This window comes from Oncorhynchus keta, unplaced genomic scaffold, assembly GCF_023373465.1.
Source record: "Oncorhynchus keta strain PuntledgeMale-10-30-2019 unplaced genomic scaffold, Oket_V2 Un_contig_9691_pilon_pilon, whole genome shotgun sequence".
NCBI lineage: Eukaryota > Metazoa > Chordata > Actinopteri > Salmoniformes > Salmonidae > Oncorhynchus > Oncorhynchus keta.
Window position 1 is genome coordinate 82,501 of NW_026290643.1, and position 13,145 is coordinate 95,645.

Sequence of the window (13,145 nt, forward strand, 5' to 3'; positions counted from 1 at the left end):
CGCTGGTGCGCGATGAGACAAGGATATCCATACCGGCCAAGCCCTCCCTAACCCGGACGATGCTAGCCCAATTGTACGTCGCCCCGTTGACCTCCCGGTCGCGGCCGGTTACGACAGAGCCTGGGCGCGAACCCAGAGTCTCTGATGGCACAGCTGGCGCCAACATATGCAGCGTCTGCCGTTAATACATCTCTGAGAAAGCTTAACCATTGCCTTTAAACTTCAATCACGCTACAATGCTGATTTTCAGGGCTACCAGTGGTGTAGTGGAGGGTAAACACAAGTCAACGCAGTTTACCTGCACTTTTTCTTTTTGCAAGGCAGTTTACCCACCTTTTGCAGAAAAAGGCTTTGAAAGCATAGGGAGCATTACTTTTATCACCGTGACCGGCTGTCAGAGTTTACCAACCAGTTTGTTTTACCACTACATCACTGGGTGCTACAGATTGGATATAAGCCTCAGTAGGGTTTTACCTGTTCAAGAGAAACATCTACAGAATGTAAATCTGTCTGTACAGTAGGAGTCCTCCGATTAGATCACACTTTGTATTGCAAACGGATGTTCTATATTACATTTGTATATCAATTTTAAATCGATTTAAAATATGTTATTATTGTGTCCGAAGTGATGTCCCTCCCAGCAGTAGTATGGTAACATGTCTCTCCCAGCAGTAGTATGTAACATGTCTCTCCCAGCAGTAGTATGGTAACATGTCCCTCCCAGCAGTAGTATGTAACATGTCTCTCCCAGCAGTAGTATGTAACATGTCTCTCCCAGCAGTAGTATGTAACATGTCTCTCCCAGCAGTAGTATGGTAACATGTCCCTCCCAGCAGTAGTATGGTAACATGTCTCTCCCAGCAGTAGTATGGTATCATGTCCCTCCCAGCAGTAGTATGTAACATGTCTCTAACATGTCTCTCCCAGCAGTAGTATGTAACATGTCTCTCCCAGCAGTAGTATGGTAACATGTCTCTCCCAGCAGTAGTATGGTAACATGTCTCTCCCAGCAGTAGTATGGTAACATGTCAGTAGTATGTAACATGTCCCTCCCAGTAGTATGGTAACATGTCTCTCCCAGCAGTAGTATGGTAACATGTCTCTCCCAGCAGTAGTATGTAACATGTCCCTCCCAACATGTCATGTCTCCCAGCAGTAGTATGTAACATGTCTCTCCCAGCAGTAGTATGTAACATGTCTCTCCCAGCAGTAGTATGGTAACATGTCTCTCCCAGCAGTAGTATGGTAACATGTCCTCCCAGCAGTAGTATGGTAACACATGTAGTATGTAACATGTCCTCCCAGCAGTAGTATGGTAACATGTCCCTCCCAGCAGTAGTATGTAACATGTCCCTCCCAGCAGTAGTATGGTAACATGTCCCTCCCAGCAGTAGTATGTAACATGTCCTCCCAGCAGTAGTATGTAACATGTCCCTCCCAGCAGTAGTATGGTAACATGTCTCTCCCAGCAGTAGTATGTAACATGTCCCTCCCAGCAGTAGTATGTAACATGTCTCTCCCAGCAGTAGTATGTAACATGTCTCTCCCAGCAGTAGTATGGTAACATGTCTCTCCCAGCAGTAGTATGTAACATGTCTCTCCCAGCAGTAGTATGGTAACATGTCTCTCCCAGCAGTAGTATGTAACATGTCTCTCCCAGCAGTAGTATGGTAACATGTCTCTCCCAGCAGTAGTATGGTAACATGTCTCTCCCAGCAGTAGTATGGTAACATGTCTCTCCCAGCAGTAGTATGGTAACATGTCTCTCCCAGCAGTAGTATGGTAACATGTCTCTCCCAGCAGTAGTATGTAACATGTCTCTCCCAGCAGTAGTATGGTAACATGTCTCTCCCAGCAGTAGTATGGTAACATGTCTCTCCCAGCAGTAGTAGTAACATGTCTCCCAGCAGTAGTATGGTAACATGTCTCTCCCAGCAGTAGTATGGTAACATGTCTCTCCCAGCAGTAGTATGGTAACATGTCTCTCCCAGCAGTAGTATGTAACATGTCTCTCCCAGCAGTAGTATGGTATGTCCTCCCAGCATGTCTCTCCCAGCAGTAGTATGGTAACATGTCTCTCCCAGCAGTAGTATGGTAACATGTCAGTAGTATGGTAACATGTCTCCCAGCAGTAGTATGGTAACATGTCTCTCCCAGCAGTAGTATGGTAACATGTCTCTCCCAGCAGTAGTATGGTAACATGTCTCTCCCAGCAGTAGTATGGTAACATGTCTCTCCCAGCAGTAGTATGGTAACATGTCTCTCCCAGCAGTAGTATGGTAACATGTCTCTCCCAGCAGTGTAACATGTCTCCAGTAGTATGGTAACATGTCTCTCCCAGTAGTATGGTAACATGTCTCTCCCAGCAGTAGTATGGTAACATGTCTCTCCCAGCAGTAGTATGGTAACATGTCTCTCCCAGCAGTAGTATGTAACATGTCTCTCCCAGCAGTAGTATGGTAACATGTCTCTCCCAGCAGTAGTATGGTAACATGTGGTAACATGTATCCCAGCTCCCAGCAGTAGTATGGTAACATGTCTCTCCCAGCAGTAGTATGGTAACATGTCTCTCCCAGCAGTAGTATGGTAACATGTCTCTCCCAGCAGTAGTATGGTAACATGTCTCTCCCAGCAGTAGTATGGTAACATGTCTCTCCCAGCAGTAGTATGGTAACATGTCTCTCCCAGCAGTAGTATGGTAACATGTCTCTCCCAGCAGTAGTATGTAACATGTCCTCCCAGCAGTAGTATGGTAACATGTCTCTCCCAGCAGTAGTATGGTAACATGTCTCTCCCAGCAGTAGTATGGTAACATGTCCCTCCCAGCAGTAGTATGGTAACATGTCTCTCCCAGCAGTAGTATGGTAACATGTCTCCCAGCAGTAGTATGTAACATGTCTCTCCCAGCAGTAGTATGGTAACATGTCTCTCCCAGCAGTAGTATGGTAACATGTCTCTCCCAGCAGTAGTATGGTAACATGTCTCTCCCAGCAGTAGTATGGTAACATGTCTCTCCCAGCATGTCTCTCCCAGCAGTAGTATGGTAACATGTCTCTCCCAGCAGTAGTATGGTCCCAGCATGTCTCTCCCAGCAGTAGTATGGTAACATGTCTCTCCCAGCAGTAGTATGGTAACATCTCTCCCAGCAGTAGTATGCAGTAAGTATGTCATGTCTCTCCCAGCAGTAGTATGGTAACATGTCTCTCCCAGCAGTAGTATGGTAACATGTCTCTCCCAGCAGTAGTATGTAACATGTCTCTCCCAGCAGTAGTATGGTAACATGTCTCTCCCAGCAGTAGTATGGTAACATGTCCCTCCCAGCAGGTAACATGTCTCTCCCAGCAGTAGTATGGTAACATGTCCCAGCAGTAGTATGGTAACATGTCAGTAGTATGTAACTCCCAGCAGTAGTATGGTAACATGTCTCTCCCAGCAGTAGTATATGTAACATGTCTCTCCCAGCAGTAGTATGGTAACATGTCTCTCCCAGCAGTAGTATGTAACATGTCTCTCCCAGCAGTAGTATGGTAACATGTCTCTCCCAGCAGTAGTATGGTAACATGTCTCTCCCAGCAGTAGTATGGTAACATGTCTCTCCCAGCAGTAGTATGGTAACATGTCTCTCCCAGCAGTAGTATGGTAACATGTCTCTCCCAGCAGTAGTATGGTAACATGTCTCTCCCAGCAGTAGTATGGTAACATGTCTCTCCCAGCAGTAGTATGGTACATGTCTCCCAGCAGTAGTATGGTAACATGTCTCTCCCAGCAGTAGTATGGTAACATGTCTCTCCCAGCAGTAGTATGGTAACATGTCTCTCCCCAGCAGTAACATGTAGTGTATGGTAACATGTCTCTCCCAGCAGTAGTATGGTAACATGTCTCTCCCAGCAGTAGTATGGTAACATGTCTCTCCCAGCAGTAGTATGGTAACATGTCAGTAGTATGGTAACATCCTCCCAGCAGTAGTATGGTAACATGTCTCTCCCAGCAGTAGTATGGTAACATGTCTCTCCCAGCAGTAGTATGGTAACATGTCTCTCCCAGCAGTAGTATGGTAACATGTCTCTCCCAGCAGTAGTATGGTAAACATGTCCCTCCCAGCAGTAGTATGTAACATGTCTCTCCCAGCAGTAGTATGGTAACATGTCTCTCCCAGCAGTAGTATGGTAACATGTCTCTCCCAGCAGTAGTAGTATGTCTCTCCCAGCAGGTAACATGTCCCTCCCAGCAGTAGTATGGTAACATGTCTCTCCCAGCAGTAGTAGTAACATGTAGTAGTATGTAACATGTCTCTCCCAGCAGTAGTATGGTAACATGTCTCTCCAGTAGTATGGTAACATGTCCTCCCAGCAGTAGTATGGTAACATGTCTCTCCCAGCAGTAGTATGGTAACATGTCCCTCCCAGCAGTAGTATGGTAACATGTCTCTCCCAGCAGTAGTATGTAACATGTCTCTCCCAGCAGTAGTATGGTAACATGTCTCTCCCAGCAGTAGTATGGTAACATGTCTCTCCCAGCAGTAGTATGGTAACATGTCTCCCAGCAGTAGTATGTAACATGTCTCTCCCAGCAGTAGTATGGTAACATGTCTCTCCCAGCAGTAGTATGGTAACATGTCTCTCCCAGCAGTAGTATGGTAACATGTCTCTCCCAGCAGTAGTATGGTAACATGTCTCTCCCAGCAGTAGTATGTAACATGTCTCTCCCAGCAGTAGTATGTAACATGTCTCTCCCAGCAGTAGTATGGTAACATGTCTCTCCCAGCAGTAGTATGTAACATGTCTCTCCCAGCAGTAGTATGGTAACATGTCTCTCCCAGCAGTAGTATGGTAACATGTCCTCCCAGCAGTAGTATGGTAACATGTAACATGTCTCCCAGCAGTAGTATGGTAACATGTCTCTCCCAGCAGTAGTATGGTAACATGTCTCTCCCAGCAGTAGTATGGTAACATGTCTCTCCCAGCAGTAGTATGGTAACATGTCTCTCCCAGCAGTAGTATGGTAACATGTCTCTCCCAGCATGTAACATGTCTCCCAGCAGTAGTATGGTAACATGTCCCTCCCAGCAGTAGTATGGTAACATGTCTCTCCCAGCAGTAGTATGGTAACATGTCTCTCCCAGCAGTAGTATGGTAACATGTCTCTCCCAGCAGTAGTATGGTAACATGTCTCTCCCAGCAGTAGTATGGTAACATGTCTCTCCCAGCAGTAGTATGTCTCTCCCAGCAGTATGTAACATGTCCCTCCCAGCAGTAGTATTGTAACATGTCTCTCCCAGCAGTAGTATGGTAACATGTCTCTCCCAGCAGTAGTATGGTAACATGTCTCTCCCAGCAGTAGTATGGTAACATGTCTCTCCCAGCAGTAGTATGGTAACATGTCTCTCCCAGCAGTAGTATGGTAACATGTCCCTCCCAGCAGTAGTATGTAACATCTCCCAGCAGTAGTATGGTAACATGTCTCTCCCAGCAGTAGTATGGTAACATGTCTCTCCCAGCAGTAGTATGTCATGTCTCCCAGCAGTAGTATGGTAACATGTCTCTCCCAGCATAGTATGGTAACATGTCTCTCCCAGCAGTAGTATATGGTAACATGTCTCTCCCAGCAGTAGTATGTAACATGTCCTCCCAGCAGTAGTATGGTAACATGTCTCTCCCAGCAGTAGTATGGTAACATGTCTCTCCCAGCAGTAGTATGGTAACATGTCTCTCCCAGCAGTAGTATGGTAACATGTCTCTCCCAGCAGTCCCAGCAGTATGGTAACATGTCTCTCCCAGCAGTAGTATGGTAACATGTCTCTCCCAGTAACATGTCTCTCCCAGCAGTAGTATGGTAACATGTCTCTCCCAGCAGTAGTATGGTAACATGTCTCTCCCAGCAGTAGTATGGTAACATGTCTCTCCCAGCAGTAGTATGGTAACATGTCTCTCCCAGCAGTAGTATGGTAACATGTCCTCCCAGCAGTAGTGTAACATGTCTCTCCCAGCAGTAGTATGGTAACATGTCTCTCCCAGCAGTAGTATGGTAACATGTCCCTCCCAGCAGTAGTATGTAACATGTCTCTCCCAGCAGTAGTATGGTAACATGTCTCTCCCAGCAGTAGTATGTAACATGTCTCTCCCAGCAGTAGTATGTAACATGTCTCTCCCAGCAGTAGTATGTAACATGTCCCTCCCAGCAGTAGTATGGTAACATGTCTCTCCCAGCAGTAGTATGGTAACATGTCTCTCCCAGCAGTAGTATGGTAACATGTCTCTCCCAGCAGTAGTATGTAACATGTCTCTCCCAGCAGTAGTATGTAACATGTCTCTCCCAGCAGTAGTATGGTAACATGTCTCTCCCAGCAGTAGTATGGTAACATGTCTCTCCCAGCAGTAGTATGGTAACATGTCTCTCCCAGCAGTAGTATGGTAACATGTCTCTCCCAGCAGTAGTATGTAACATGTCTCTCCCAGCAGTAGTATGGTAACATGTCTCTCCCAGCAGTAGTATGGTAACATGTCTCTCCCAGCAGTAACAGTCCCAGCATAGGTAACATGTCTCTCCCAGCAGTAGTATGGTAACATGTCTCCCAGCAGTAGTATGGTAACATGTCTCTCCCAGCAGTAGTATGGTAACATGTCTCTCCCAGCAGTAGTATGTAACATGTCTCCCAGCAGTAGTATGTAACATGTCTCTCCCAGCAGTAGTATGGTAACATGTCTCCCAGCAGTAGTATGGTAACATGTAACATGTCTCCCAGCAGTAGTAGTAACATGTCTCTCCCAGCAGTAGGTAACATGTCTCTCCCAGCAGTAGTAGTAACATGTCTCTCCCAGCAGTAGTATGGTAACATGTCTCTCCCAGCAGTAGTATGGTAACATGTCTCTCCCAGCAGTAGTATGTAACATGTCTCTCCCAGCAGTAGTATGGTAACATGTCTCTCCCAGCAGTAGTATGGTAACATGTCTCTCCCAGCAGTAGTATGGTAACATGTCTCTCCCAGCAGTAGTATGTAACATGTCTCTCCCAGCAGTAGTATGGTAACATGTCTCTCCCAGCAGTAGTATGTAACATGTCTCTCCCAGCAGTAGTATGGTAACATGTCTCTCCCAGCAGTAGTATGGTAACATGTCTCTCCCAGCAGTAGTATGGTAACATGTCTCTCCCAGCAGTAGTGGTAACATGTCTCTCCCAGCAGTAGTATGGTAACATGTCTCTCCCAGCAGTAGTATGGTAACATGTCTCTCCCATGCAGCAGTATGGTAACATGTCATGTCTCCCAGCAGTAGTATGGTAACATGTCTCTCCCAGCAGTAGTATGGTAACATGTCTCTCCCAGCAGTAGTATGTAACATGTCTCTCCCAGCAGTAGTATGGTAACATGTCTCTCCCAGCAGTAGTATGGTAACATGTCTCTCCCAGCAGTAGTATGGTAACATGTCTCTCCCAGCAGTAGTATGTAACATGTCTCTCCCAGCAGTAGTATGGTAACATGTCTCTCCCAGCAGTAGTATGGTAACATGTCTCTCCCAGCAGTAGTATGTAACATGTCTCTCCCAGCAGTAGTATGGTAACATGTCTCTCCCAGCAGTAGTATGGTAACATGTCTCTCCCAGCAGTAGTATGGTAACATGTCTCTCCCAGCAGTAGTATGTAACATGTCTCTCCCAGCAGTAGTAGTAACATGTCTCCCAGCAGTAGTATGGTAACATGTCTCTCCCAGCAGTAGTATGTAACATGTAACATGTCTCTCCCAGCAGTAGTATGGTAACATGTCTCTCCCAGCAGTAGTATGTAACATGTCTCTCCCAGCAGTAGTATGGTAACATGTCTCTCCCAGCAGTATGTCTCTCCCAGCATAGGTAACATGTCTCTCCCAGCAGTAGTATGGTAACATGTCTCTCCCAGCAGTAGTATGTAACATGTCTCTCCCAGCAGTAGTAGTATGTCTCTCCCAGCAGGTAACATGTCTCTCCCAGCAGTAGTATGGTAACATGTCTCTCCCAGCAGTAGTATGTAACATGTCTCCCAGCAGTAGTATGGTAACATGTCCTCCCAGCAGTAGTATCCCAGCAGGTATAACATGTCTCTCCCAGCAGTAGTATGTAACATGTCTCTCCCAGCAGTAGTATGGTAACATGTCTCTCCCAGCAGTAGTAGTAACATGTCTCTCCCAGCAGTAGTATGTAACATGTCTCTCCCAGCAGTAGTATGGTAACATGTCTCTCCCAGCAGTAGTATGTAACATGTCCTCCCAGCAGTAGTATGGTAACATGTCTCTCCCAGCAGTAGTATGGTAACATGTCTCTCCCAGCAGTAGTATGGTAACATGTCTCTCCCAGCAGTAGTATGTAACATGTCTCTCCCAGCAGTAGTATGGTAACATGTCTCTCCCAGCAGTAACATGTATAGTATGGTAACATGTCTCTCCCAGCAGTAGTAGTAACATGTCTCTCCCAGCAGTAGTATGTAACATGTCTCTCCCAGCAGTAGTATGGTAACATGTCTCCCAGCAGTAGTATGTAACATGTCTCTCCCAGCAGTAGTATGGTAACATGTCTCTCCCAGCAGTAGTATGGTAACATGTCTCTCCCAGCAGTAGTATGGTAACATGTCTCTCCCAGCAGTAGTATGGTAACATGTCTCTCCCAGCAGTAGTATGTAACATGTCTCTCCCAGCAGTAGTATGGTAACATGTCTCTCCCAGCAGTAGTATGGTAACATGTCTCTCCCAGCAGTAGTATGGTAACATGTCTCTCCCAGCAGTAGTATGGTAACATGTCTCTCCCAGCAGTAGTATGTAACATGTCTCTCCCAGCAGTAGTATGGTAACATGTCTCTCCCAGCAGTAGTATGTAACATGTCTCTCCCAGCAGTAGTATGGTAACATGTCTCTCCCAGCAGTAGTATGGTAACATGTCTCTCCCAGCATGTAACATGTCTCCCAGCAGTAGTATGGTAACATGTCTCTCCCAGCAGTAGTATGGTAACATGTCTCTCCCAGCAGTAGTATGTAACATGTCTCTCCCAGCAGTAGTATGGTAACATGTCTCCCAGCAGTAGTATGGTAACATGTCTCTCCCAGCAGTAGTATGTAACATGTCTCCCAGCAGTAGTATGGTAACATGTCTCTCCCAGCAGTAGTATGTAACATGTCTCTCCCAGCAGTAGTATGGTAACATGTCCCTCCCAGCAGTAGTATGGTAACATGTCTCTCCCAGCAGTAGTATGGTAACATGTATGTCATGTCCCAGCAGTAGTATGGTAACATGTCTCTCCCAGCAGTAGTATGGTAACATGTCCCTCCCAGCAGTAGTATGTAACATGTCCCTCCCAGCAGTAGTATGTAACATGTCCCTCCCAGCAGTAGTATGGTAACATGTCTCTCCCAGCAGTAGTATGGTAACATGTCCCTCCCAGCAGTAGTATGTAACATGTCTCTCCCAGCAGTAGTATGGTAACATGTCTCTCCCAGCAGTAGTATGGTAACATGTCTCTCCCAGCAGTAGTATGGTAACATGTCTCTCCCAGCAGTAGTATGGTAACATGTCTCTCCCAGCAGTAGTATGTAACATGTCTCTCCCAGCAGTAGTATGGTAACATGTCTCTCCCAGCAGTAGTATGTAACATGTCTCTCCCAGCAGTAGTATGGTAACATGTCTCTCCCAGCAGTAGTATGGTAACATGTCTCTCCCAGCAGTAGTATGGTAACATGTCTCTCCCAGCAGTAGTATGGTAACATGTCTCTCCCAGCAGTAGTATGGTAACATGTCCCTCCCAGCAGTAGTATGGTAACATGTCTCTCCCAGCAGTAGTATGGTAACATGTCTCTCCCAGCAGTAGTATGGTAACATGTCTCTCCCAGCAGTAGTATGGTAACATGTCTCTCCCAGCAGTAGTATGGTAACATGTCTCTCCCAGCAGTAGTATGGTAACATGTCTCTCCCAGCAGTAGTATGTAACATGTCTCTCCCAGCAGTAGTATGGTAACATGTCTCTCCCAGCAGTAGTATGTAACATGTCTCTCCCAACATGTCTCTCCCAGCAGTAGTATGGTAACATGTCTCTCCCAGCAGTAGTATGGTAACATGTCTCTCCCAGCAGTAGTATGTAACATGTCTCTCCCAGCAGTAGTATGGTAACATGTCCCTCCCAGCAGTAGTATGTAACATGTCTCTCCCAGCAGTAGTATGTAACATGTCTCTCCCAGCAGTAGTATGGTAACATGTCTCTCCCAGCAGTAGTATGGTAACATGTCTCTCCCAGCAGTAGTATGTAACATGTCTCTCCCAGCAGTAGTATGTAACATGTCTCTCCCAGCAGTAGTATGTAACATGTCTCTCCCAGCAGTAGTATGTAACATGTCTCTCCCAGCAGTAGTATGGTAACATGTCTCTCCCAGCAGTGTAACATGTCTCCCAGCATAGGTAACATGTCTCTCCCAGCAGTAGTATGGTAACATGTCCCTCCCCCAGCAGTAGTATCCCAGGTAAGTATGTCATGTCTCTCCCAGCAGTAGTATGGTAACATGTCTCTCCCAGCAGTAGTATGGTAACATGTCTCTCCCAGCAGTAGTATGTAACATGTCTCTCCCAGCAGTAGTATGGTAACATGTCTCTCCCAGCAGTAGTAACATGTCTCTAACAGTAGTATGTAACATGTCCTCCCAGCAGTAGTATGGTAACATGTCTCTCCCAGCAGTAGTATGGTAACATGTCCTCCCAGCAGTAGTATGGTAACATGTCCCTCCCAGCAGTAGTATGGTAACATGTCTCTCCCAGCAGTAACATGTATGTAACATGTCTCTCCCAGCAGTAGTATGTAACATGTCTCCCAGCAGTAGTATGTAACATGTCTCCCAGCAGTAGTATGGTAACATGTCTCTCCCAGCAGTAGTATGTAACATGTCTCTCCCAGCAGTAGTAGTAACATGTCTCTCCCAGCATAGGTAACATGTCTCTCCCAGCAGTAGTATGGTAACATGTCTCTCCCAGCAGTAGTATGGTAACATGTCTCTCCCAGCAGTAGTAGTAACATGTCTCTCCCAGCAGTGGTATGTAACATGTCTCTCCCAGCAGTAGTATGGTAACATGTCTCTCCCAGCAGTAGTATGGTAACATGTCTCTCCCAGCAGTAGTATGGTAACATGTCTCTCCCAGCAGTAGTATGGTAACATGTCTCTCCCAGCAGTAGTATGGTAACATGTCTCTCCCAGCAGTAGTATGGTAACATGTCTCTCCCAGCAGTAGTATGTAACATGTCCTCCCAGCAGTAGTATGTAACATGTCTCTCCCAGCAGTAGTATGGTAACATGTCTCTCCCAGCAGTAGTATGGTAACATGTCTCTCCCAGCAGTAGTATGGTAACATGTCTCTCCCAGCAGTAGTATGTAACATGTCTCTCCCAGCAGTAGTATGTAACATGTCTCTCCCAGCAGTAGTATGTAACATGTCTCTCCCAGCAGTAGTATGGTAACATGTCTCTCCCAGCAGTAGTATGGTAACATGTCTCTCCCAGCAGTAGTATGGTAACATGTCTCTCCCAGCAGTAGTATGTAACATGTCCCTCCCAGCAGTAGTATGGTAACATGTCTCTCCCAGCAGTAGTATGGTAACATGTCTCTCCCAGCAGTAGTATGGTAACATGTCTCTCCCAGCAGTAGTATGGTAACATGTCTCTCCCAGCAGTAGTATGGTAACATGTCTCTCCCAGCAGTAGTATGGTAACATGTCTCCCAGCAGTAGTATGTAACATGTCTCTCCCAGCAGTAGTATGGTAACATGTCTCTCCCAGCAGTAGTATGGTAACATGTCTCTCCCAGCAGTAGTATGTAACATGTCTCTCCCAGCAGTAGTATGGTAACATGTCCCTCCCAGCAGTAGTATGGTAACATGTCCTCCCAGCAGTAGTATGTAACATGTCTCTCCCAGCAGTAGTATGGTAACATGTCTCTCCCAGCAGTAGTATGGTAACATGTCTCTCCCAGCAGTAGTATGGTAACATGTCTCTCCCAGCAGTAGTATGGTAACATGTCTCTCCCAGCAGTAGTATGTAACATGTCTCTCCCAGCAGTAGTATGGTAACATGTCTCTCCCAGCAGTAGTATGTAACATGTCTCTCCCAGCAGTAGTATGTAACATGTCTCTCCCAGCAGTAGTATGGTAACATGTCTCTCCCAGCAGTAGTATGGTAACATGTCCCTCCCAGCAGTAGTATGTAACATGTCTCTCCCAACATGTCATGTCTCCCAGCAGTAGTATGGTAACATGTCTCTCCCAGCAGTAGTATGTAACATGTCTCTCCCAGCAGTAGTATGTAACATGTCTCTCCCAGCAGTAGTATGTAACATGTCTCTCCCAGCAGTAGTATGGTAACATGTCTCTCCCAGCAGTAGTATGGTAACATGTCTCTCCCAGCAGTAGTATGGTAACATGTCCCTCCCAGCAGTAGTATGTAACATGTCTCTCCCAGCAGTAGTATGGTAACATGTCTCTCCCAGCAGTAGTATGGTAACATGTCTCTCCCAGCAGTAGTATGGTAACATGTCTCTCCCAGCAGTAGTATGGTAACATGTCTCTCCCAGCAGTAGTATGGTAACATGTCTCTCCCAGCAGTAGTATGGTAACATGTCTCTCCCAGCAGTAGTATGGTAACATGTCTCTCCCAGCAGTAGTATGGTAACATGTCTCTCCCAGCAGTAGTATGGTAACATGTCCTCCCAGCAGTAGTATGTAACATGTCTCTCCCAGCAGTAGTATGGTAACATGTCTCTCCCAGCAGTAGTATGGTAACATGTCTCTCCCAGCAGTAGTATGTAACATGTCCCTCCCAGCAGTAGTATGGTAACATGTCTCTCCCAGCAGTAGTATGGTAACATGTCTCTCCCAGCAGTAGTATGGTAACATGTCTCTCCCAGCAGTCCCAGCAGTAGTATGTAACATGTCTCTCCCAGCAGTAGTATGGTAACATGTCTCTCCCAGCAGTAGTATGTAACATGTCTCTCCCAGCAGTAGTATGGTAACATGTCTCTCCCAGCAGTATGTAACATGTCCCTCCCAGCAGTAGTATGGTAACATGTCTCTCCCAGCAGTAGTATGGTAACATGTCTCTCCCAGCAGTAGTATGTAACATGTCTCTCCCAGCAGTAGTATGGTAACATGTCT